Source organism: Ischnura elegans, chromosome 9, assembly GCF_921293095.1.
Source record: "Ischnura elegans chromosome 9, ioIscEleg1.1, whole genome shotgun sequence".
NCBI classification, from domain to species: domain Eukaryota; kingdom Metazoa; phylum Arthropoda; class Insecta; order Odonata; family Coenagrionidae; genus Ischnura; species Ischnura elegans.
Genome location: NC_060254.1, coordinates 105,121,542 through 105,146,676, shown reverse-complemented (window position 1 = coordinate 105,146,676; position 25,135 = coordinate 105,121,542). Strand labels below are relative to the sequence as shown.

The 25,135-nt window shown below is 36.9% G+C and overlaps 1 long non-coding RNA gene across 2 annotated transcripts; it reads left to right on the top strand.

The window, feature by feature from the left end:
* The first annotated feature begins 227 nt into the window (after positions 1-227).
* LOC124165192 lies at positions 228-9,271 on the top strand. 2 transcript variants are annotated; one of them, XR_006866160.1, is made up of 4 exons: positions 228-355; positions 1,436-1,488; positions 7,032-7,113; positions 9,225-9,271. It is a non-coding gene; the product is annotated as an uncharacterized LOC124165192 (long non-coding RNA). The 2 variants fall into 2 exon arrangements; XR_006866161.1 differs by lacking the exon at positions 9,225-9,271 and adding an exon at positions 7,352-7,379.
* The last annotated feature ends 15,864 nt before the right edge of the window (positions 9,272-25,135 follow it).

The window sequence follows — 25,135 nt, the reverse complement described above, 5'->3', positions numbered from 1 at the left end:
ACCAACCGCCTCTCCTCCTCCGGGAGAAGAAGGCCTAGTAGAAGACCCATGGGAAGACCTCAATGTTGAACAACAGGGCCCTGCCAGGGGGGTGGAAGACTTTCCAGGGCCCCACCTCCACCGTCCCTCAGTTGAAGAATTCATGCAACAGTATAACAACATAATTCTGGATATAGCGTCTATTACAATTGAAATTGACTGGATGGTGGGGGTTATAGAGAGACGGATTGAAGATCTTGTCCGCCAGGCCCTGGGACAGAGAGCGTCGCGGAACCATCCCGATGGGGACGGGAGGTTTTACCGCCATCAAGACCACCTGTGACCCGCGGCGAGGCCCAAAGTCCCACCTCAAGAGGTAAGTGAATGTATCGTATGTTTGTGTGCCTAGAAGTATTGGTGTGGACGTAAGCTAGAGAGATTTCCACCTCATGCAAATGCCAACAGGATTGAAATGGTAGACTCCCAGATGTTTTGATTCCTCTCAATGTAAAGGAGTGCCTCCCCCTGCAATCTGGATCCATTCCTGCCACCATTCAAACATGAGTGATATTCTGCCTCTTAACTTGCCTATTAGGATAGGAGAATCACGGATCATTGGACTGCTTTCCTTTTTCTATAGCTGGGAAGATTGCTCATTAACTGATTCTGGAAGTAACATTCATTTGGATGTACTTTATTTCCATTGAAAATTCAATTTCCATGGCACTTATCACTTTTAAACAAGGAGAAGTAACAGGATTTTAATCAAATTAATTCATAATTAATTAAATTACATTTCTATTGCCACACTGATATTGAAGCTGAGGTTAACGACACTGTACATAGTTTCAGGCTGCTGCAAAGCTCCTTCAAGCACTCAGAGTAGTCTGTGCAAACTCACATTTGAATATAATTAGTTATGAATCAATGATGATAGCAATAGTATCAGCTACGAGACTACGTGCTCGTTTCCAGACTTTGCTCACATCGCATATACTTTGACTCCAATTTTGCTAGTTCCGTCACATCCTTGACCTTGGGTGCAATTAGCCTTGTATGCCAGCTATCCAAGTTTTACTGGTCTGGCCCTGATAGGAAAATTGGATGTGTGGTTTTCAACAAATTATTGAAAACAATAGTACCTTGCTGTGGGATAATCTATTCCCATGGTGGTATTGATATTGGCAAACACTGACCCCTATGTAATTATCACTTATGTCTCCCATAGTACATTTCTGAATACAAGAATTCTCCCCTATGAACACCCTTATTCTAAAAAATGTAAAGTTCTCTTGGAAAAACTTGTAATAATCTTGGATAATAGTGGTTATTACATTAAAAACACACAACGTTAGGTCTAGAATAACATTTTTTCTGTTATCTTAAGATGTCACACAGTTCTAATTTTCATCAATAAATGAGGTTTATCTACAATTATATGCCTTCACTATTTCAGGGCCATAACATCAAGGACAACTCCCTGGCATGTCGGCGGCCAACCACCCAGAGGTATATGACATTTTCAAGGTTTTCCATTGGAATTGCTGTACCTTAATTCCTAGAATAAGTATGGATCCCTCACTCTTAGATTCTAACAAGATTGAAATACTTTCCACCATTCTAATCATTCCACCGCAATTCAATTGAGAATTAAACTCAATACTCAATTGAGCATCCCCTATTCCAGTGGCGCAGCGTGGGGGATAAAACCCCTCCAGAGCTCAGAGAAATTTTTAAGTTTAATCCATTTTACTTAATGGATTTGTATTACTTATAGGATAGTATTAGGATTAATCACATATCCCTCAGAAAACCGTAATGGTCGCCATTTTACACCATTAATCTTAAGGCGGTTATGCAATACCCCCACACCCCAAAGTATTATAGCTGCGCCTAAACCCACCCCCCAGCCTTTGTCCTTAGCTGCGCCCCTGCCCTATTCCTCCTATAAAAGGTAAGAAGGGATTTTATAAATCTAGCTAACCATCTTCTACATATATTTAGAAGTGGATGTCTATTTGTCTGTCTGCTATGCGCATTACCATGGCTGCACAGATTGCTACCCAAGTTAGTACACAAGTACTTCTCATCCTACCAAAACGCCTTAGTTCCTCTTCTTGTTGTATCCCACCTGTCCTTTTTCTTGTTGTTTTTGCATTAGCTTGTTTTATGTCACATGTACGACATCATGCAATTTCTGTTGCTGGTCATCCTGCCGCGTAGGCACACCTCTTGACACGCCCTAAGTGAAAACATAACACAAAGGATACTATAATAAACCCATTTAAATGCACTCGGCGCAAACCTTTAGCTGATTTATGCGTTCACAAGACATTTTTTGCCTACTCATGTACGTAAATGCATTACAATCAACATTGTGGAGTGGGATAAAAGCAGATCCCATAAGGGGAGGGTCGGGCTTAATTACGGTGCAGTGGCCCTAAGGTCTCCCTAAGTTGGGTCTCTGGCAGGGCCAGAATGCATACGACCACAGCTATCTCACCAGTCACCTTCCTTCCCCCATGTCAGCTATAGCCGGCATCAGGTCGTTTGCGTATGAAAATGCTCGTCGATTCAACCCGACGTTTGGCATCAAAGGAAATAGGGATGGGTGAACACAAGGAAACTAGCGAACACAACTATAAAGCCTGTAGATCCAGACTTTGAGACTTTGAGGCTTGTATGCTTTATAATCTGCAAACACCCTAAAATCCATCAAATCCCCAAAATTGGAGCACTCAAATATTGTAATGCGGAATTGATTGGATTCGGAAAAGAACAAGAATGCTTGTGGATAGCACTCTTATCTTTGTTACGGTCAAAATATAAATGACTTGTACATCAATACCAGGGCCTGCACAAGGGAAAACGCAGAGCAAACTGATGTTGTGTTGCCCTACTAAGGGGGGTTTGGTATGGAATACCCCTCAATTACATATACCAATTAAGTGGTCCGGGGAAAGGGGTACAGCTAGGAATTAAGGACAGGGGAATTTTAGAGGGGACAATCAATGCTGTGGGATCTGGATGGTATGGAATGCCTTCCATTGTAAGCCGGTGGTGCCGGGACCTCCCCCAGAAAATTTTAAGATATGTAAATGGTTCAAAATGGTGAGGTTTACAGCTTTCTCAGGGATATTCTATCGATCCTTACACTTTTCCATACTTAATATCAATGCAATTAAGTAAGTAAAATGAAATTAATTAAAAATTTTCTCTGAATTCGGGGCGGAAGGGGTCTATCCTCCAAAGCCTGACCCCTCCCTGAGCCATTGTGTAGCATCACCTCTTTTGTGTATAATGCAGTGTACATTTTTTGTTAAAAAGAAATACCAGAGAGCATTTTCGGAGGTAATAAGAACATTTTAATCCAAATAGTTTAATAGACTTATATTTTTCAAGAACCAACATAATATGAGTGGCAGTGATATATTTTTATTATATACATGGATAATAGCCATGAAACTTTATGAGTTTTTTTTCACAAAGTCTACCTTTTCTTCCGCAAAAATAAAAATAAATTTACACCATGAGATAGAATAGAAAATAAAAAATTTTAAAATTGGAAAACAATTTAATTTTGCTGTTTGGGCGTTTGGTTGCCCCCTAGCTACGCCACCCTGTGTAGTTGCCTGGGAAGCCCAGGGTGACGTAGGTCCTGGTAAATGCCACTGTTTAATCTTGTCACTAAAATCTAGGAGAGCAAGTTACATGCAACCATTCCCTGTGAGCGTTATAAAACATACTAGTATATTAGCATATTAGTGCATTGAAGATTTTGAAGTGAACTTTATTTAAATATTTCCCTGAGATTTTAATACCTCATCTTTAGATACATATATTTGTAAAACCCGTAATGTGACATTCAAAAAGACATTCCAGCCCTCATACTAAGACATAGTTTAGGGATAAGAAATGAATAGTTTGAAGTTCAAGATGATTGTGAATTCTGAAATCTGACCCAAATAAGGTGCTCATAATAAAAAATATCTGCATAGAGTTCCCATCAAGAGTAATTGTGAATGGTCTAGTTGGATAATACATGAGGGGAGCCAAAAATAACGGGAATTGCGCAGTAACTTTTTCATTAATCAATATTTTCTCTATAAATTGTTATCACCTTCCAAGTAATCCTCATTGACTGCAACACATTCATTCATCTAATCGTTACTTTGACACTTCAAAACAATTTTTTAATTCACTAAAATCAATGTTCTTTCGGCCTTACACCGATTTTTGTTTTACTTCACCTACCGTCCCAAAACCTTTTCCGTTAATATCCCTTTTCAGTCTAGGAAGTAGAGAGAGTAACAGGTGGCAATATCTGGTGAAAAGTGGGGGTGAACGATTGGCGTGATGCCTTTTTTTGTCAAAAACCACTTCATGGACATTGCGGTGTGGGCGGGTACATTGTCATGGTGGAAGAACCAATCACCTGTGTGCCAAAGATCAGCCCTTTTTTTCCGGATAGTTTCCCTTAACCTCTGCAAAATACCTATAAAGTTCTTGTATGGTTCGGCAACGATCTTCTTGAATGAGGGAGTGGATTTTTGCAACATTGCCGTCCGTTCTTGATGTTGACGGGTGCCCTTAATGAGGATGGTCATCAATCGACATCTGTCCATTGTTGAGATGCGAAAACCAGTCGTAGACACGTGCTTTACTTAGATTACTATTCCCAAAAGCAGTTTTAAGCATCACTAGAGTTTCTGCGGGAGTTTTCCCCTACAAAAAAAATAAATAAAATAAACTTCACTGCCGCATGTCCGCCCCGCCAGTCAGCCATCACACCTTTTCGCTCTATCGGAAAAAGTTGATTAACCAAAAAAATCCCAAAGACCAACAGATGCACTCAGAGGCGACCAGGATTCTCACACTGACTCAGAAAATATCACTGCTTGGAACCCTTTACGGGAAAAGCAGATCCCTCTCTCAACCGTTAGGTCCCCTCTCGTAATGTAAACATGTACTAATATGAGAAACACTAACAGGGAAATCCATGCTGTTTTGTTTAACTTGATTTGAATGCAGAAACAATAACTCCAAATATTGGTATTAACATAGTATAGTTTTTATGTGCTTTAAAATAACACTGATAATATCTGCAGGGAAATTATTGATTGCAAAGAGTCATTTCTTCAGAAAGCGGCCTCTCTGTAGCACTGCCTGTATTTCACGCCGTGAACGGCGCACTGCTGGGCCACATTGAAATGGGTGTCGTGGTGACCACGGCGACCGTTAACGGTGCCATCCCGTCAACTGAGCGATTCGATTCATTAAAAGACATCCATACACACGGATAGTTATTTGAAGGCACAAAGTGCTAGCATTTGGGGAAGGGAAGGTAGGAACAGAAAGGACAGGAGGAGAGGGGTTCTCCTTATAAGCGGTCGGATATTCGGATCTCCACTGAGCTTCAATGCAAAAAGAAAGCATTTTGACATTGGCCAAATCTAACATCTATTTCTTCGGGTGAGAAAGCCTCATTCTACATGTTTTAGGATTGATAAATGGGAAATAATTTTTCCCGTTTCTATGAATCCAATTATTTTGAGTTACATGTACTTATTTCACTGCCTTTCCTGGCCGACTGGCAACAGCTGTAATCAAAACTAAGCAATTTTTTTGTATCTAGCTGCATGTCCTACCTTCCCTCAACACCTGGGTGAGGGGTATCGAAAGGGAACCCACGACATGAAATATTTTGGCCAATTTGTAAGTTATACAGTACTACGGTAATACCGTAATTACCCAGCACTCAGTTTGAAAACACCATTATGAGAGGTTGTGTTTTGCAGTTGGACTGTTATTTATCGTGGTTCCAGCTTTAAATATCGAACGATGGAAACGAATTTTAAAATTCCAAAAGCTAGTGCTACTGCTCATACCAGGGTAAGTGAATTCAACTCAGAAGGATTTTTTGTGAAAGACAGAGCACATTTTACTGTGCTGAGTTTGCAATTAAAGAATTTGAACACACAGTCACTCAGTCAAAGAAAGCGAAGGAGGAACTTGTTGTCGCTACTGCTGAAGCATTTTTAAAGGCTTTATTTAGTGTAGAGAAACTTGACAATCCAAACATTCTGGAATGGCTCTCCAAGTATTGACATATATTAGGGAGTGGGGATTTGCCATTAGCTGATCGTATATGCCAATACTACATACTTGACCATTTCCTTCATTTAGTTTTATCAGAAATTTTGTACAATCGAAATTGTGTTAAATGTTATGTAAAATGCTTAATAAAAGTATTAGTATTCATGAAACGTGTTCCATAAAATAAATGGCTATAAATGTGGAAAAATTGTAGCATTATAAAACACTGCCAAGATTTTCTATAACACAAAAATCACATGGTTTAAAAATGAATTTTAGCAAAAAATAAAATGTCTTCCATGGACCTTTATTTATAGGCCACTTGGCATAGGCAATTTTTCATACTATTTATAAAAAATTCCAGGAGCAATAATATAAGTTATAATGAGGGCCCAGTGAGAAATGGGTGGTGGAATCCACGTGGAACCCACGTGGAATCCACGTTGACTCGTGGATATATGGTGGTGGTGGATATTGAGTGGTTGGACCCACGTGGAATCCACGTTGATTTCAAGTGGATTTGTGGTGATTAGCATAAAATGTTAAACAGAATTTCTAATTTGTGGAACTTAACTCTCTGGTGACATTGCGTCATTTATCATCCTGAAACCACGCTAGTTATGTGAAAATGTATCGCACATTCTATTTTTATATAATTCGTGGAAAGGCAACCATGAGAGCACATGAAAAACCATAGACACATATATAGAAGGTTTAGATATAGAGTGGTTGAGGTTTTAATGGTTTTAGGACAGCACCTACTGCTGTTTTAATTTTTCCACCAAATTTCCAATTGGGTTCCACGTTGATTCCACGACCAAAAACACGTGGTATCCACATTACATCTCCACGTGGGTTCCACGTGGATTCCACCACCCATTTCTCACTGGGGGTAGATCATCCATAGTTCAATTTAAGCTGAATTCTAAATAATATCATGTAAATTGATTTTCCAGCCATAACACGTGACTGGAACGAGTCCACTGCATAATTTGGGGAATGACCCCTGCCCCCAGCCTCTGGCAGATCGTCAAAATGGTATGAGTACTGTTTTTGTTATCATTTTTCTAGGTACACATTTTTTGTAAATCGGTCTCATTTCATGAAAAAAACAAATACATACACTTTCAAAATCATACACCTTTATGGTACACAAATTCCTCCAGAAACTGATTTATATGCTATGATAGCTTTTATTTTACTAGAAAGAGTTTCTCGAAAGAGGTTTTTGTAACTTCCTATCATCATCATTAATATCATTTAAATTGTTTTTCAGCCATAACAGCTGACTATGCGTGTAACCGCAAAATTTGGGGAAAAACACCGGCCCTTGGCCTCCAGCAGATCATCAAAATGGTATGGGATCTCTTTTTGTTATCATTTTTCTAGATATATATTTTTTATATATTAGCCTCACTAACAACCATACACAAATACTATATAAAAACTCAAAATCATACACTTCTGTGGCAGACAAATTCCTCCAGAAACTTATTTATGCTATGATAGCTTTTGTTTACGAGAAAGAGTTTCTAGTTAGAGGTTTTGTAACTCTGAATAACTTAATGACCACCATGCCCCCCTTCTTAGCTTACCCGCCGTGGCCAGCTTTCTTCCTCTATTAACTCATTGTATATATAAGGCCATGCTCTTCCTGTATCCTTTATTAATAACTTTTGCATTTTAAATATTTTTAAATATAGATTTTGTGAATATGGATCCAAGATTTTTATTCAAATTGGTGAAAGATTCTTTTTGTATTTGAATTTCTTAAAATTGTGGATTTCACCAATCACCCATTTTTACCTTTTTTGAGATGATAGCAGATGTCGTATCACAACAATGCCATAGATTGCAGGGCAGATTGTTAATGATTTTTTTTTATTTACTGCAACAAATTACTTGCAACCATGCCCTGTGAGCATTAGAAAATATATGTATTAGTGCACTCAAATTTTTAATGAGAACATAATTTAAACAACAGCCAAGACATTTCAATGTTTCATCTTTAAATATATGTATGTTTGTCAAACCTGTGATTTAACATTAAAAAGACATTTCAGCCAAGGTATGTACTAAGAAACTTTTGGGACAAGTAATGAATGATTTTGAATTTCGAGATGATAATGAATTTTGAAATCTGAACAAAAAAAAAGATACTCGTATAAAAATATTTCTGCATACGTTGAGAACCTATCAAAAGTAATTGTACATGGTCTAGTTGGATAATAGTGTAAATATGTACTAAATATGCAGGGGCAGATCCAGGATTTCTCTCTGGGGGGCACGAGAAAAGGATTTTGATCTGGGTGGGGCATTAGGCTACATCGTAATACAAAATGAATGCAATGATAATGGGACATTATTAAAAATCTTGTATATTTTTTAAGGGTCTAAGGGTGCACATGCCCCTGTGCTCCCCCCCCCCCCTCCTAAATCCGCCAATGCTAATATGAGAAACACTAACAGGGAAATACATACATGATGTTTTGCTTGGAGTAACATTTTATTTCAATGCAGTAAAAAAACCCAGATATTGTTTTTTATAAAGTACATATATTTTTTATGTGCTTTAAAATAATACTGACAATATCTGCAAGGAAATTCTTGATTGCATCACTGTTGATTTTAATTTATATAAATTTGAAATAAAAAATGATGCAATTAATGGAATTGAATCGAAAAACAAAGACACAAATGCTTTCATGAAAAAATGTTTCCTCAAGGTACTAATAAATTTCCAAGAGTAGGTACCTATTGTCTTTATTTAAGGGTCATTGGTGTTGTATTTTTAGCCCAGGAGGGTGATAGAGATTAAATGAGCAAGCTGGCACTGGATGGCTATGTATTTATTTGATAGTTCCTACCATACGAGGCATTAATTTGACATTACATATCACTTTCCCGTAATGGGGAATACCGGAAGTAACCACCAGTACCAACCTTGGGTCTTTCAACATTTCCCATCGACGGAAAGTCCTTAGATACCAACCCAAGGTTAGGTACTTTCTGCTACAATTGGCACTTGCAATTTATCATGCTTATTATAACAAATTCCAGGAGCAACAACATACATAATGATACGGGTGGATCATTCAAATAACATTTTAAGATGGTTCCTAATGAATATCATGTAAATTGATTTTCAGCCATAACACCTGACTATGTGTGAATTTTGGGCAACGACAGCTGCCCCCAGCCTCCAGATGATCATCAAAATGGTATGAGATCTATTTTTGTTTTGATTTTTCTGAATATAAATTTTTTATGTATTAGTGTCATTTCATTCAAAAAAGATTTCCTCAATGCACATGTTAATTTCCAAGAATACCTATCATCTTCATTTAACCCTTTCGCACTGGCGGCTAGAATAGGAAAACGTTTTCGTGCTACAAGTAGCATTAGAATATTTCAAACCTCTCTGTATTGAGCTCTGTTTTGGGGGTGAGTTGCCTGGGTATTTTTCTCCCTCTGTTTTGGCACCCAGCTCAACACCCAGCGATTAGCGTCCGTCCCTTACCCCACCCACTGGACGACACCCTCTATCCCTATCATAGCACGAATCCATGGTCAACTTACTGCGTTACCAGTGTTTTTTCAACCAAACACTGTACATATTTGATTTTCAATAATTTACTCTTATAAAAGAATAACTAGTATTTTTTAAGCATTGTGGAATTTTAAACGGGTTTCTTGTGCTAATAACAACAGTGTTTGTAAATATGTATAAGCTCGGCATAAGGTAATAAGGCTATAAGTCCTTAAGTCTGTTATTTTTTAACGCTAAAATTTCCTTTACAAATTACTTAACCTCGGATCAAAACAAAGGATTCATTTCAAAGTAATAAAAAAATTGTAGTATGCACAAAATATGTCATTGGAAAAACTATTGACAACATAATCACCTCGCAACGGATTCCTACAGAGAGGATGATCATAAATGAGTTGAAGGGTCCGGCTTATAATTGCTAAGGAGTGGCCCTAAGGACTCGCTAAGCTGGGTCTCAGGCCGGGCCTGAATGCATCCAACAATGGCTACCTCAGTGGTCACTTCCCTTCCCTCGCATCGGCCAGAGCCAATATATACGGTCGTCTGCATTGAAAAATCTGTGATAGCTATACCTGACGTCAGTTCTTCTGTATATGAAAATGCCCGTCAGCCACACATGATGTCTGGTGTGAAAGGGTTAAAGGCAGGCCTGTGCTGGGCGCCATCTTACGACAGTGGATGGCCATGGCCAGAGGGTGCCAGGAGTATTCAGGGGGAGGACTGCAGGGGAGTCTTGGGGTGTGGAATACAATAATTAATTTTGAAATTTATATCCTCACCCTCTTGAGATTAAATTGAATCTTACGAGATTGAATCATATTAAATTAAATTATTATTTTTTTTACCCAAGACGATGTTAATTATGCTGTTGAATGGGACATGATTCACATCAAGGAACTGGGTAATATTGGTATTCTGACAGTAGAATTCGTCAATTTCGGTATAGGAGGGTGTCTTGGCGGCCCAACACAGGCCAGGTTAAGGGCCAATGGCATATACAATTTATCCTAATATTATACATGCAAGAAGCATTAACATACTTAATAATAAGGGTAGATCATCCATAGTTCAATGTAAGCTGGCTCCTAATGAATATCATTTAAATTGTTTTTCAGCCATAACTGCTGACTATGCGTCTAAACGCGACATTCGGGGAATGACACCTGCCCCTGGCCTTCAACAGATCATCAAAATGGTATGGGATCTGTTTTTATAATTATTTTTTCTAGATATACATTTTTTATATATTAGCCTCACTACCAACCATCAACAAACACGTACACATTCAAAATCATACACTTCTGTGGTAGACAAATATTCCTCCAGAAACTGATTTGTGCTATGATGGCTCAAATAATAGAATGCGTAATAATTGAGCAATAGGTAATATACGTAATAATAAGGTAGAAAATCCAAAGTGCAATTCAAGATGGATTCTAAATAATATCATTTAAATTGATTTCACAGCCATAACACCTGACTATGTGTGAAATTTGGGGAACTTTTGGGACAAGGAATGAATGATTTTCAATTTTGAGATGAAAATTAACTTTGAAATCTGAACAAAAAAATGATACTTGTAATAAAAATTTCTACATACTTTGAATGCATACCAATAATTATTGTGCATGGTATAGCTGGATAATAGTATTAATCAGTGACGTTACTAAGAATATGCTTTGGGGATGCGGGGGGAATGGGTGAGATGGCGTGGGGTGGCAACCCCCCTCCCTGGCAACTGGGCAAATTTAAAAAATCGTACATGCCTAGGAATACATTTAACATCATTTAGGCACTAAAGATTTAACTTTAAGTAGTTGCAGTTATTCCATGTCAATGCTGGGTAATAGTTTTAAATATTTTCTTTTTAATTGCTCTGAGTCTTAGTGGTTTGAGTATGGGGAGGGGGATGAGGGGATGTATTCGTCCCAAAGCACCAGAGAAATAAAAGTATTATTTAAAACCATTGTCTTGTTTGGACACATAACAAATGCATCCGCACAAAGTTAAATTTAAATTGCCAAAATGACGTAAAATGCATTTTCAGGCATTTTATTTTATTTTTTAATTTTCCTTAACTTCCCATTTTCTGGGGGGTAGCCCCCACTACCCAACCTCATCCCCCCTCTCAAAGCCCCCCAATTCCCCTAAAAGCATATTCCTAGTTATTCCACTTCTGAGTCTTATTAGGGTATCTATTCCCTCATAGTTGCACCACTGGTGTAAATACTAAATTGAGAAATACTAACAGGGAAATACATGCTGTTTTGTTTGGAGTAACATCTAAATTGAACACAGTAAAAAAAAACAAAATTAGTTGATAACAAAGTATAGGTTTTTTGGCTTACCTTATTATCATACTGATAGTTTTGGCTGGGAATTTCATGATTATATTTACGTTATTTTCATTTTTGCGCAAAGTTGAAATAAAAAACGATGAGTTGAAAACAACTACTGACATGATTTCATGCACAAAGGATTCCCTCAAGGCATGCGTTAATTGCCAAGAGTACGTATTAATTTCAGTTAAGGTCAATTGTGCATGAAATTTATCGCACTAATAATAAATAATATAAAGACAATAACATACATATTGAAAAGGATACAACATCCAAAATATATTTCAAGGTGGTTTCTAATGAATAGCATTTAAATTGTTTTTCACCCATAACAGCTGACAACGTGTCCCACCGCAACATTTGGGGAATGACACCTGCCCCAGGCCTCTAGCAGATCATCAAAATGGTATGAGATCCGTTTTTGCTATCATATTTCTACATATACGTATGTACATAAAATTCTAGATATAGAGAAGAAACCACTGCTACTAAGCCTGTTTTGTCAATTAATACAGATAAATAGAGCATTCAAGGTTATATTGACCAAGTCTAAAGTTTATCTAAAGAATTTTATGATTTCATGATGAGTGGGAATGAACAACAAATGTAGAGAGTATGCAACCCGCGTGCCACCCAAATTGTCTGGCTGGGGTGCCTGGCGCTCACTCTCAGTGCGATATCTCGGAATCCTAAGGGCAGAAATGAAAGAAATTTGAGGTGATACTCTGCGAGTGTCTAATGAGTCGTTGTAGAAGACAAAAAAGTGATAGAACAATCCGAGAGTGACATCATCTTCAGTTATGTGCGAAAAACACCCAAAAATACCAACTAGGTACACTACTTTGACACTAGGTAAATTATTGTTTAACTCTATTGGTGAATATTGTAATGATGATAAAGGTGGAGTGTATGAAATGATTTGTGACGATTGTGAAACCAAATATATTCGCCAGACTGGGAGGAGTTTTAAAACGAGAATGAGAGAACATAGACGATGTTTCTTAAATAACGACGACTCATCAGGAATTGCAAGACATTTGAATGACCAACACCAGTGGTGCAATTTTGTTGCAAAAATTTTACATGTACATGACAAGGGGTGGAAACTGTATTTCTTAGAACAGTTTGAAATTGTTAATTGCCCTGCTAATTTTAAATTATGTAACGACCATATGTTCCCATTCCACTCACCCCTACCTCCCACCAATCACCCATTGACATCATCATTAACCTTGGAATGAACACATCCCAATAACCCTCCCCCCTCCTGAAAAACTCTACCACCATAAAAAGGCTGTCATCCAAGGCTATGTACCTTGATAATGGCACGAGTTGTCGAAACCATGGTGGGTTTAAATAAAAGTGTGTGGAAACAGACAAGTGGTTTTACTAAGCTGAAAAATACCTAAATTTCAAAACTTTGAGTGCGATGCGGCATGTTTTCCTGGTATCCAATTGAAAATATAATTTTCATGATTTGTTTTCTCACCAAATGGGATGAAACTGGGGGGGCATCCCAAAATAAATTCGAAAACTTTTAAAATAAGGACCACCCTAATGTGCATGAAAGCATACAAGTGCAACCTGCTGTTGCATGACTGTTGAATACTCATCCCTTGCTGCACGCAATTGCGTTAACTCACAAGGGATTATGTAGATGTATATTTAAATTTTCCAAAATATGCTTGTTAGAAGGCAATGTTTTAGAATTTATATTAACCTTCCAATGATGTGTAACTAATCACGTAGTTAAGTGTCCAATGGACCAAGCTCACCTGGTTACACTAGGAAGAGTTTAAATTTACCATAAACAAGGAAGCAATACCTATATCAAAAAAAAACATTTCCTGGATATAGACAGTTACTTATACCACTTATAAGTGGTATAAGTAACTGTCTATATCCAGGAAATAATGGAATACCACATAGTTAACCAAGAGTTAGTGAATTTTGTTCGTGAAAAAAAACATTTTTCTTATGCCATTTTTTCAAACGAAGTTATGGAAGCTCACATAAGAGGAATATTTTTTTTGTGTTATAAACTGAAATAAAGAGTTTTTTGATTCTACTTGAAGCTATTTCACCAAGTGATGCCTCAAGCTATCCATTTCAAAGTCTCTATTATTCACGTTGGCTTACCAAAGTTTCCTGATTTGGGGTTTGAAACCGTGGGTGGACTTGGTGCTTTCTTTAACAAAAGGGAGAGATCAAGGGGCTGGATACTTACGGCATTCATTCGCCTGTGTTGGAAATTCTCCATTGAATATTTCTGGCTTTCATCTCCTGGGTCAAGTAACGTACTGTCGGATATTTATGGCATCAGTAGCAAAATGGTAAAAGGAATACATAATAAATGCAACTGAGAAATTTATGGAGTACATGGAAAGGCATACGATAGGGAAACTGCGGATTGCTGAAGAAATCATTAAGATAATTTAAGAGCAAAAGATGGATGGGTGGATGAGAAAAGACAGCAGAAGGTTTGAGTAGATTAATGATACATGGCACAGAAAAAAAGGAGGCTGAAGTATATTTAGGGGAAGAGGCAATTTGGTGAAAGGGGAAGCTTGGAGAGGGAAGAAGAGGTAGGGGAATCATAAGCCAGTCTGTGTCACTATCTGGTATTAAAGGAGGACTGGCTATGCTGCAAATTAGGTTTAAGAATGAAGCAATTTGTCCAAATAATAGAATGATGCAGAATAAGTGGAAAGAATACATTGATGAACTGTATGACACATGGAATAGACCAGCAAGGTTGATCCTAAAGGGAGAAAGTGCCAGGGGCAGTTTAGTGTGACTGGGGGCCCTCGGCTAGGGTCCACTATGGGGCCCTCCTCCTGGAGGATTCAGGGGTCCCACTCCAGAAAATTTTAGGAAATTGTATGTCCATGCTATTCTGGCTCTTAAAAATAAGATGAACATTAATGAAAAATAGCAATTTCATAAGGAAAGTAGCTCTAGCAAAGTGAGAATTCCACTGCTTGTAAAAATTAAAACTTTATTGTGGTACTATCATCTACTATTAAGAATATTGTTTCCTTAAAGCTGCACTGAAATATAAAAGAAACCTATACATATAATAATCCTTCAAATACCCTTTTCCAAAAAGATGGAAAGGCATAGGATAAGGAAACTGTGGATTGCTGAAGAAATCATTAAGAATATTTAAGAGCAAAGGAAGGATGGGTAGATAAGGAAAGACAGGAGTAGGTTTGGGTAGATTAATGAGGAATTTATTGAGAAATTGTGTCATTATCTGGTATAGGAAATGTGTAGGAAATTCTCCATTGAATATTTCCTGCTTTCATCTCCTGGGTAAAGAAACGTACTGTCGGATATTTATGGCATCAGTAGAAAATTGGTAAAAGGAATAATAAATGCACACAACAAGGAAACAAGGAAAGTAGCACTAAAAGTGATAATTCCACTGCTAATAAAAATTAAAACCTTACTATGGTTTTATTATCTATTAAGAGTATAATTTCCTTTAAACTGCACTCAAATCTAAACTAAACCTCTAAAATAACCTTTTGAATTACCCTTTCAAAAAAGCGTCACGTTCTCTTTTATCTTCTGGCACCTTAATTTGTTTTTTATATAATTTTTGTCATTATTTTATAAATAAAGCAACTAATGAACACCTAGAATTTAGTAATTGCAAAAAAATCTTATGTTTAAGTAATCTGAGTTTTCTATAATGCCATTCATGTACGCTTCACAATAGAATCGAGCATTATGATGGGCCCATAAGCTAAGGGGCCATTGGCTGTCACCGATCAGCCGACCCGGCCATACCACCCCTGGATAGTGTGGTGGATGAGGATGTTGGACCATGGAATGTAAACATATTGAGGCAAATAAGTCTTTTGAGAAATTAGGATAAGCAAAGGGGTGAGTGTGAAAATCAAATAAAACAGACAAATTTCAAAATAAAAGTCCAAGGTTAAACTTTATTATATATAATGAAAATAATTTGTATAGAGTAATACGCATGATATAATCTTAGCTCACTTTCAAGGCTCTCCCTTCTCTTTACTCTAAGATCATAGCGAGATCTTTTTGACTCTCTTTTGTTTTTTGATATGTATATGTTAATCCTTTTTTGTTAATTACCATTTGACACAATTTTTGGTTGCAAATAATCTGTTTAGTAGAAGTACTATTGTAAAACTTCAATTTAATTTTTTTTCCATTTGTTCAGGTACATTCAAATTCAAGGGCGTACCCAGAATCATTACTAGGGTGGGACAAGCCGTGTTCTAGGGGGAGGGGGTGCAAGCCAAGGTCTGAGGGGGGAGCAGCAATGGGATTTATGAGACTATTTCCTTGAAAAAATAGCTTTATTTTAGTAGCACATCTTAAACTAATATATATCATTTTTCGTGGGTTTAAAGAAAATTTGTTGAATGCTTTTGTTTCAATTCAGTACTGATTTTGCTCAAAGACTTCTGCGACTCTTGTTTCTAAGTGGAAGGGGGGGGGGAGCTGCCCCACCCTGCCCTTAGCTGGGTACGCCCGTGTTCAAATTGTATTAGTCATAGAAAGTGAGAAAATCTTATTTCTCCATTTCATTTTCTCGTAGAATGACAGAAATTCAGAGGAATGATCCATTTACGCCTGTGAATCAGTTGGAAGTACATATTCATGCCTGAATCAATGAATGATTGTCTGTGCAGAGTGCATACATCAGTGCATCAAGCAAGAATGTCTTCTGTGAATGGTATTGTCACCTTTTCCCAATGAAAATAAAGGAGATGGTGATGAGTTGCAAGAAGTCTTCGACCCAGGTTCCAGTCTGGCACAGAAAAAGAGTTTTTGTGGTGGTTTATCAGTCCTGGATATGAGTGGTACTTATAATTTTCATCCAGTTCAAGTTGTTCTATGTTATTATTTGTAAAGTAGTGATTTTATCCTAAATTCAAGCACATCATCTTTTATTATCATTCAGGGGTGGACTTGACTATATTCAACCAAAACATGGTCACCTCTTAATGTGAAATGATTTCCATGCCAAACATTAATTAAGTAATGTGTACTGTCAATTAAGAGTCAATTCTCTGAACTTAATATTATTCAAAAACAGATACCTAATCTTTATTCATTGACCCAAGTAATACATTCTCTACTGTATACAGAGATAAAATATATCAAGCCTTTTACTTCTTTTTCACTTGGTTATCATAATCATTTTTTTTTTCTGTTCATACCTAATGCCTTTTCATTTCCTTGTAGTACATTAGACTACATGTGCATATTTTCTGTAATGATACATTTAACACATTCAATGCGGATGATATTTTTGCCGAAACCTCCAGTGACGGATGGGTGATTTTCCTTCATAACGGTGGTCTTGGAAGTAATACAACAGAATTTGCAATTTTTTTTGTTTCTATTTCTCGCAATTTGTAAAAAACGTTAATGACATACATGTATGCCACCCGTCACCAGTAATTGACAATTCACGCAACCCACATTACACACATGCAATTTTCCTTGTATGAAGTAGTGAACTTTTCATATTTCCGTTTATAATACTTCTTCTACCGTTGATTCCTTAGGTTAATGACGAAAATATCTTGGAATTAGGTTTTACGTGTATTTGTTTCGACGGCCGTAGATTTAATTTTTACGAGTCACAGAAGTAGAACACACAATGAACGGCAAGAAAAATATATATTTATGGAAGAAGCATCTTTTTTTATCAAAGCAAATCTATGTTACCTCAGAGTTATTGCAACATTGAAACATTTCAATAAAAATTCTCACAAATTTTTATGATGTATTTAAAAGCAAGAACTTAGACAGAGCCCTGGTTGACCTTCACATTCTGGGCAAATCGTAGTCACTGTCCTACGGATGCCTTCACGGTTAGCGGAGAAATGAAGAGCCTGCATCATTCCTAAAAACCTATCACGGCACATTTTCTCCCGAAAATCGGTACTCGCACTAATTCTGACCTCCAATCGTTAGAAATCGTGTTATACCTAATTGCGCCCCTGTGGAGAAGAAGGCCCAGCCAAGTTTCCAGTTCTCCCTGCCCAATGGCTTCCAATCCATTATGCCCTTAGTGAAGGACCTTGGTGAAGGATTTCGGATGAAAATGCTTTCTGCATTTTTCTCCGTCTATGAGAGGATGAAAAAGTAATGCTAGGCACGCTCGGAGCACCCTAGTGACCAGTGGAAAAACGAACTCCTGAAGACATACATTTATGTCATCGGCCTGAGTGGAAAAGCCCTCATGACATATATATATGTCATCCGCACATAAAGTGTTAATTTCTTGCTAACTGTGCTGAAAGAATTGAATTCAAAATTATTTTCTCTTTTAAAAAGAAACATTACATACTACCTATAGCAACATACTACCTACACCTAAGTATTGCTTACACGACACTGTTACTGGCACATGGCTCCTGAGAATACGATTCAATTTATAGTGGTACATCATTCCTGTCTGAATAAATTGAATACATAGGTCTGAAATGTGAAAGATGGAGAAGCAGGTATGAAGTATTATTTCTAGAAATTATTTGAAAGTGTCCATGATTGAATGGTATTTAGTTTTTTGGTCTGAAAAAAGGTTAAAAAATTTTAGTACTGTATTTCTCCGTATATAATCCCATGTCTAATTGTGGTTTGTATGTGCTAGGTGTAGCGTTCAAATCATTTACACTACCACGAAAGACAGCACCGCCTGGAGGGAGACAGGTGAAGGACCTTTGGCGCCAGCAGGGTAATGGTACCCCGGGACAGGGATTTGGCACCCTTCTCCGGGAGTAGCATCCCTGAGCCCACACGAGTTAGACCTGCCTGCTGTAGCGTGGAACTGGACTGAAACAGCGGCCATCGCGGTTCGCCGATTCTCTCAGTGCAAGTCAATTGTATTGCTGACGCAATAAATTGATAGTTGTTCATTGTTACATAAGGCGTAGTTATTTTGCACGAAATAATCCCTATAGACCCTAAACTTGGCATTGAATTTATTGACAAATATCTCTAGGATTGATGTGTTTGCTCTTAATCCTGGAGATAATTATTAATTAAAGCACAGATTACCAGTAAAATATTTTGTGCTTACATCAACATTTATTTATGAGTAGGAAAATCTTTCAGATTAGTCATCTATTGTTTTGCCAGAGTAGACAATGATGTGAATGCATTGATGGACTTGCATTTACATGCTAATCAATATCAGTCATATTTTCTTTATCAATTCCATTGGTTGTATGGTATAGCTAAAAAAAAAGATATCAATATTTTCTCCCCCAATGCATTGAAGGGAGATTGTTTTATTCTTCTTTTCTGTGCAAAAGAAGGCCCCCAAAACACCCAAGTACAGCTCAAAGACCTTTTATCTATTGATCCCAGGCTGACAGGGGGGATGGGAATGACATATGAATTTTTATCAAACTTGCATTTCATTCATTGATTTGAAAGTACATAATTGTCATCGAGAAATATCAGTATAGGCTAACCCCTTACCAAGAAAGCACCAACTATCCCAAGCAAAGTTCTGCCTGCGTGTCTACACTATGTGTTCACTTTTCACATTCAGTAGAAGGAGAGTGATTGCATGAGAGAGAGAGAGAGAGAGACAGCTTGAAAAACTTTCATTGAGCATATCTGAAGCTTCTCCCTCAGCTGAATGAACTCACTGCTGCATCTTCTCGCTCTTCGCTGAGCCATGGGGGAGAGAGTGAGGAACCTAGGGAGGAGGAGAGAGGTGGACACATTCTCTCCTACTTTTCCAAAGAGGCATAAATGTGTGCCGATATTATAACGGTAAAGAATGAAGATACATAACATGATAAATCATATTAACATAAATAGAGCAAAATTTACAAGACATGACAGCTAGGCACGATGGAATCTCTTCAAATTAAGATGAAATAATATAAATTACTTCTTTTAAAATTATTCAACTCACAGTTACTTCATCACTATTCCAATTCGTTCCATATATGTATTCAAAGAGACCAGTATTTAAATCATAAAATCTAGCTTCCATTAATATTGGCTATGTAAGGTTCCGCAAATGAAGTAAATATAAAATAGTTACAAATGAACTTTCATGATGAAATAAAACTGATTTATTGGAAGAATTTAACCTTTGCGGGAGGGCTGAGTTCTCTCCTTAGCATGACTGCTGGACAGAGTCCCAAGAGACCATCTCAGCAGGGACTCCACATTATCTAGGACTCCGAGGTTATTTGGACTCCCTGCTTTCCTGGTTTAAAACCCTCCTGGGGGCATTGGTTTGCTTTGGATTACCACAAAGAGACGTAATGTATGAGGAGGGGCAGAGGTATGTACCAGCTCCCAAGGGGCAAGGTGCCAGAAATACATTTATGGCATTCATTTGTTGGCATAGAAAAATCTCTGATAGACAATTCCATCATTTGTCTCCCTGGTCAAGAAACGTAAAGTCGTATATTTCTTGCGTTACTATTAGAGATGGGTCGAATAGCAGATTTCTAGAGCTCCAATATCGAATTTGAATATTATTTTGTTGAATACTTTAGTTTCAATTCAGTAGATTATGCTTAAAGACTTTTGCAATTTTTGCTTCTAGGGGGGGCAGTTGCCCCCCCCCTGCCCCTCACTGGGTATGCATATGTTTACATATGACAGTCTTAATCAATGTATTTAATACAATCGCTTCTTGCTTAATCTTGATTTATGTAACTTTTTGCACACAGTCAAGGCTATAAGATGCCTTAGTTCATCGCAAAAATTTCTTTTTTAAGTCTATAATCATTTTGCCCGCCCAGCATCTTCACTTTTCAGCGACTTTGCAGCGGATGAGTGTTAAAATATCTCAAGCGCATATACAGTATATCTTCTGCATTCCCAGCCGTGACGTCATGCTCCCTTATCCCCCTCACTTTCCCACTGTGCAATGTTGGCCACAGCGTTCCGCCCGAACGGTGGGTCTACTCGCTTATATGGTCTAAGTTTACGATAAACCAGGTTTTTCTCCTCGCCGATTTTTCGAACACATTGAAATATAAATCTAAGGGTATTCTTAATCACGCTAGCGGTCGTCACGTTATTACTTTCGATACTATACCAATTGAAAGTTGAGGCAATGTGCCAAAATAGAGCACCAACATTTGCGTGATGTTTTTTGAAATTCGGTCGTAGGCTATCTCGAGGTAGGAATCCCAAGCCGCCTAAGCGCCAGAGAGCAGGATACAGTTCTAATTAACTCCAAACAGGGGCGGATCCAGGATTTCTTTCTTGGGGGGGAAGGCACAAGGATACCTTGTAATACAAAACGGGGCACGTGCCCCCGTCTGGATCCGCCTATGACACCAAATCATTACAGGCAACCTCAAGGCCGTAGCTAGGAAATATTTTCGGGATAAATAAAATAGCGTGTACGGTTAACTATAGGTATTTATTATAAACCCTTAAAGGATAATATAAACATATTATTAAATAATTAAATTTAGCCTTCTAGATTTCTTTGCAGCAAACAAATTAATTAACTCCTCGGTGTCGATATCCACTCTGCGGCAACGCACAGATGGTATTAAAATATTGAGAAATGATACTGTGTCTTTGTGATTTTGTAATCTCGACGTAAGCTCATCAATGAAATCATCCAAAAGTGGAATCATTATAGTAATTCTAAAATAAGTCTCAGGCTCTTTTGTGTTGTAGTTCAACCTATATGCTAAATTCTAACAATAATCGAGAGTTATCATATAAATGCATCTATCGTGGACAAAGTACGCCACGCGTCTGGTCGTGTATAAATATCAGGCGCGCCCGCTCGGTAGTTATCAAATCCTAACACAAATATCTACATACCTTCAAAAGTACTTGCCACTAAAGAGTCGTAATCCTTTTTCCAAACTTTTCTATCTCCGAAACGGCTTGTTTTATTTAATACAGTGCCCTAAAAATACAATGCCAAATTGAAATACCTACCGATTCGTATATTAAACAGCTTGATATTGATAAATTGATAGGCATATTACACTACGCAAGTTTCACTTGCAGTGGCGCCGACTCCATGGGGCCTGAGGGGGCACGAGCCCCCTTAAAGATTCGTTTGGGGGGCGGAGCCCCCTCAATAATTCAAGAAAATAATTTAGTTATATAATGCTTTGTGAAATCACCAAAATATATTGGTATTTTTTATTCCCCATGCTTCACGATAGTTACCTTTTAAAATAAATTCAACAATGAGTTAAAACAAATCATAAGGTAGTATGCAGGTTAACTGAAAACAAGTGACATGAATCATGATAGTGTTTCGGTGCTGAGACACACTTTGAATTTAATGAATACAGTTTCTTCTCCTGACCTTCCTTATTATTACAACAATGTAGTGTTTATGATCTTGGAGTGTAGGTCATGATTTAAATTAAATACACAATTGGCCAACGTTTCTGAGATTTATTCTCCTTCCTCAGGGCTCTTAATTATAATGAATGTTTACAAAGAAAATAAAGAAAATAAATTAATTAAGTGGTTACAAAAATTTTGAATACAATTGTGCAGTACAAATTCATTGGTAAATTAAAAATTGTGAACAGAATTAAACAACATACCTGTGATAGAAAATTTTCGTTACTAGGCTAATCATGGTTACTAATAAATATTGATTCATTTGTTAACAAATGGTATCTAAATTATACGAAACAATTCTAATTTCGATGAATTAAATAATAATAAATTTTACTTAGGTGTTCGATGTCCGATCTTTTATTGCAACTGTTATTTGATTTTGATATGTAAAACATTTCTTTAAATAATCTTTTCTTAAAATTGGTTTCTATGTCTAAAATTTTGGTGTTCTCGAAATCAAAATGATGGCTATAGTCTGGACTGTGATTTGCAAGAGCAGAAAGAGTGATTTTATTTTTTATTGATGATTTGTGCTGGGATATTCGGTTTTTTAAATATTGAGAAGTTTGACCAATGTAACAACTATTACAATCGAGGCATGGTATGTGGTATATTATGTTACTTTTTAGTTTTTTTGGGGTTTCTGATTTTATTTTTGTGTACAGAAGTCTGCTTTGCGTGTTAGAAATTTTGTGTGCAATTTTATAATCTAATTTTTTGAAAACTCTAGTAAGTTGTTCAGATAATTTATTTATATAAATGATTCCACGGTATGGGGACGTTATTGTGTTTGTTAAAGCTAATTTATTTGGTGAATTCTGTGTTTGTGGACATAGAGCGTTGTTTTTTTGTAGTATACATTGAATGAGTCTTTTTGGAAAATTGTTTTTTATTAGAATGTCCTCGATTATTTTTAAGTTTTTTTTTTTGTGAAAAATTTTATCACTCAGATTTAGCGCTCTAAATTTTAGTGCATTGGCTATATTTATTTTATGTCGTAGAGGATGATGAGACTGAAAATTTAGATATCTGTCTGATTTATGCGGTTTCTTCCACCAATCCACACTTATGGATCCATCTTGATTTCTTATTGTCAACATATCAAGGAATGGGAGTGTGTTATTATTTTCAAATTCTATTGTGAATTGTAACACAATCCCCCCTCAATCCCCTCCTCAATCCCCTCTCCCCTACACAATGAAAGACTTTCCGATGGCACAACTATTAGCAGACATTGACAACATTATATTTGATTTAAAAAATTCATCCATTAAAAACAAAACTAGGGCACAATGCACTAACATTATAACTAACTATATTCAAAGACAAATACAGCATTCAAAATCATCAAATTTACTCAATATGTTTCATAAAACTAAGATTTTTTAAAAAAATAATCCTGATATAATTGTTCTTAAAACTGATAAATCTAACAACACAGTAATAATTTATAAACATGAATATGATAAAAAAATTAAAGAATTACTTGATGATAACGATATCTATACGGAAATTCCCAAAAAGAAAAACTTTACCACTTCACTTCAAGCTAAAGTGAATACTTTTGTTAAAAAGCTTTTTAAAGAAAAGAAAATAGACTTTAAAACGAAATGCACACTAATAAAAAACAATGGCACTCCACCTAAACTGTATGGTTTAGTGAAAGATCATAAACCAAATATACCTCTAAGACCAGTGGTAAGTTTTGTAAATAGTCCTACGTATGAATGCGCCAAATTTATTGCAAAAATTCTTACACATCTATCCTCAGACAAATACAACATTAAAGACTTCTTCCATTTTTTCAATAAAATTAAACAACAAAGAATTCCCCTAAATTATATAATATGCTCACTTGATGTAAAATCATTATTTACGAACATACCACTAGATTTATTAAACAACATTGTGCCCAGTGAGAAATGGGTGGTGGAATCCACGTGGAACCCACGTGGAGAATTAACGTGGATACCACGTGTTTTTGGTCGTGGAATCAACGTGGAACCCACGTGGAAATTTGGTGGAAAAATTAAAACAGCAGTAGGTGCTGTCCTAAAACCATTAAAACCTCAACCACTCTATATCTAAACCTTCTATATATGTGTCTACGATTTTTCATGTGCTCTCATGTCTGCCTTTCCACGAATTATATAAAAATAGAATGTGCGATACATTTTCACATAACTAGCGTGGTTTCAGGATGATAAATGACGAAATGTCACCAGAGAGTTAAGTTCCACAAATTAGAAATTCTGTTTAACATTTTATGATAATCACCACAAATCCACTTGAAATCAACGTGGATTCCACGTGGGTCCAACCACTCAATATCCACCACCACCAAATATCCACCACTCAACGTGGATTCCACGTGGGTTCCACGTGGATTCCACCACCCATTTCTCACTGGGGTGATAGATAATTGGGAAGTAATATCCAATCATACACTTCTAAACAAAGAAGAATTTACTGAATTATTTGATATTGCTGTTAATCAAGGCTATTTGCAGTATAAGGATCGTCAATGTCGAATGAATGATGGAGTACCTATGGGTTCCCCGGTGGCGACCATATTAGCAGACCTGACTATGAATCACCTCCTAGACAATATTATCGCTAAATTACCATTTAATATTCCCTTTATTTACAAATTTGTTGATGATTTATATCTAGCATTACCCAGTGATATACACGAGAACACAATTTTAAATTATTTCAATTGCTTCCATCCTAAATTACAATTCACAATAGAATTTGAAAATAATAACACACTCCCATTCCTTGATATGTTGACAATAAGAAATCAAGATGG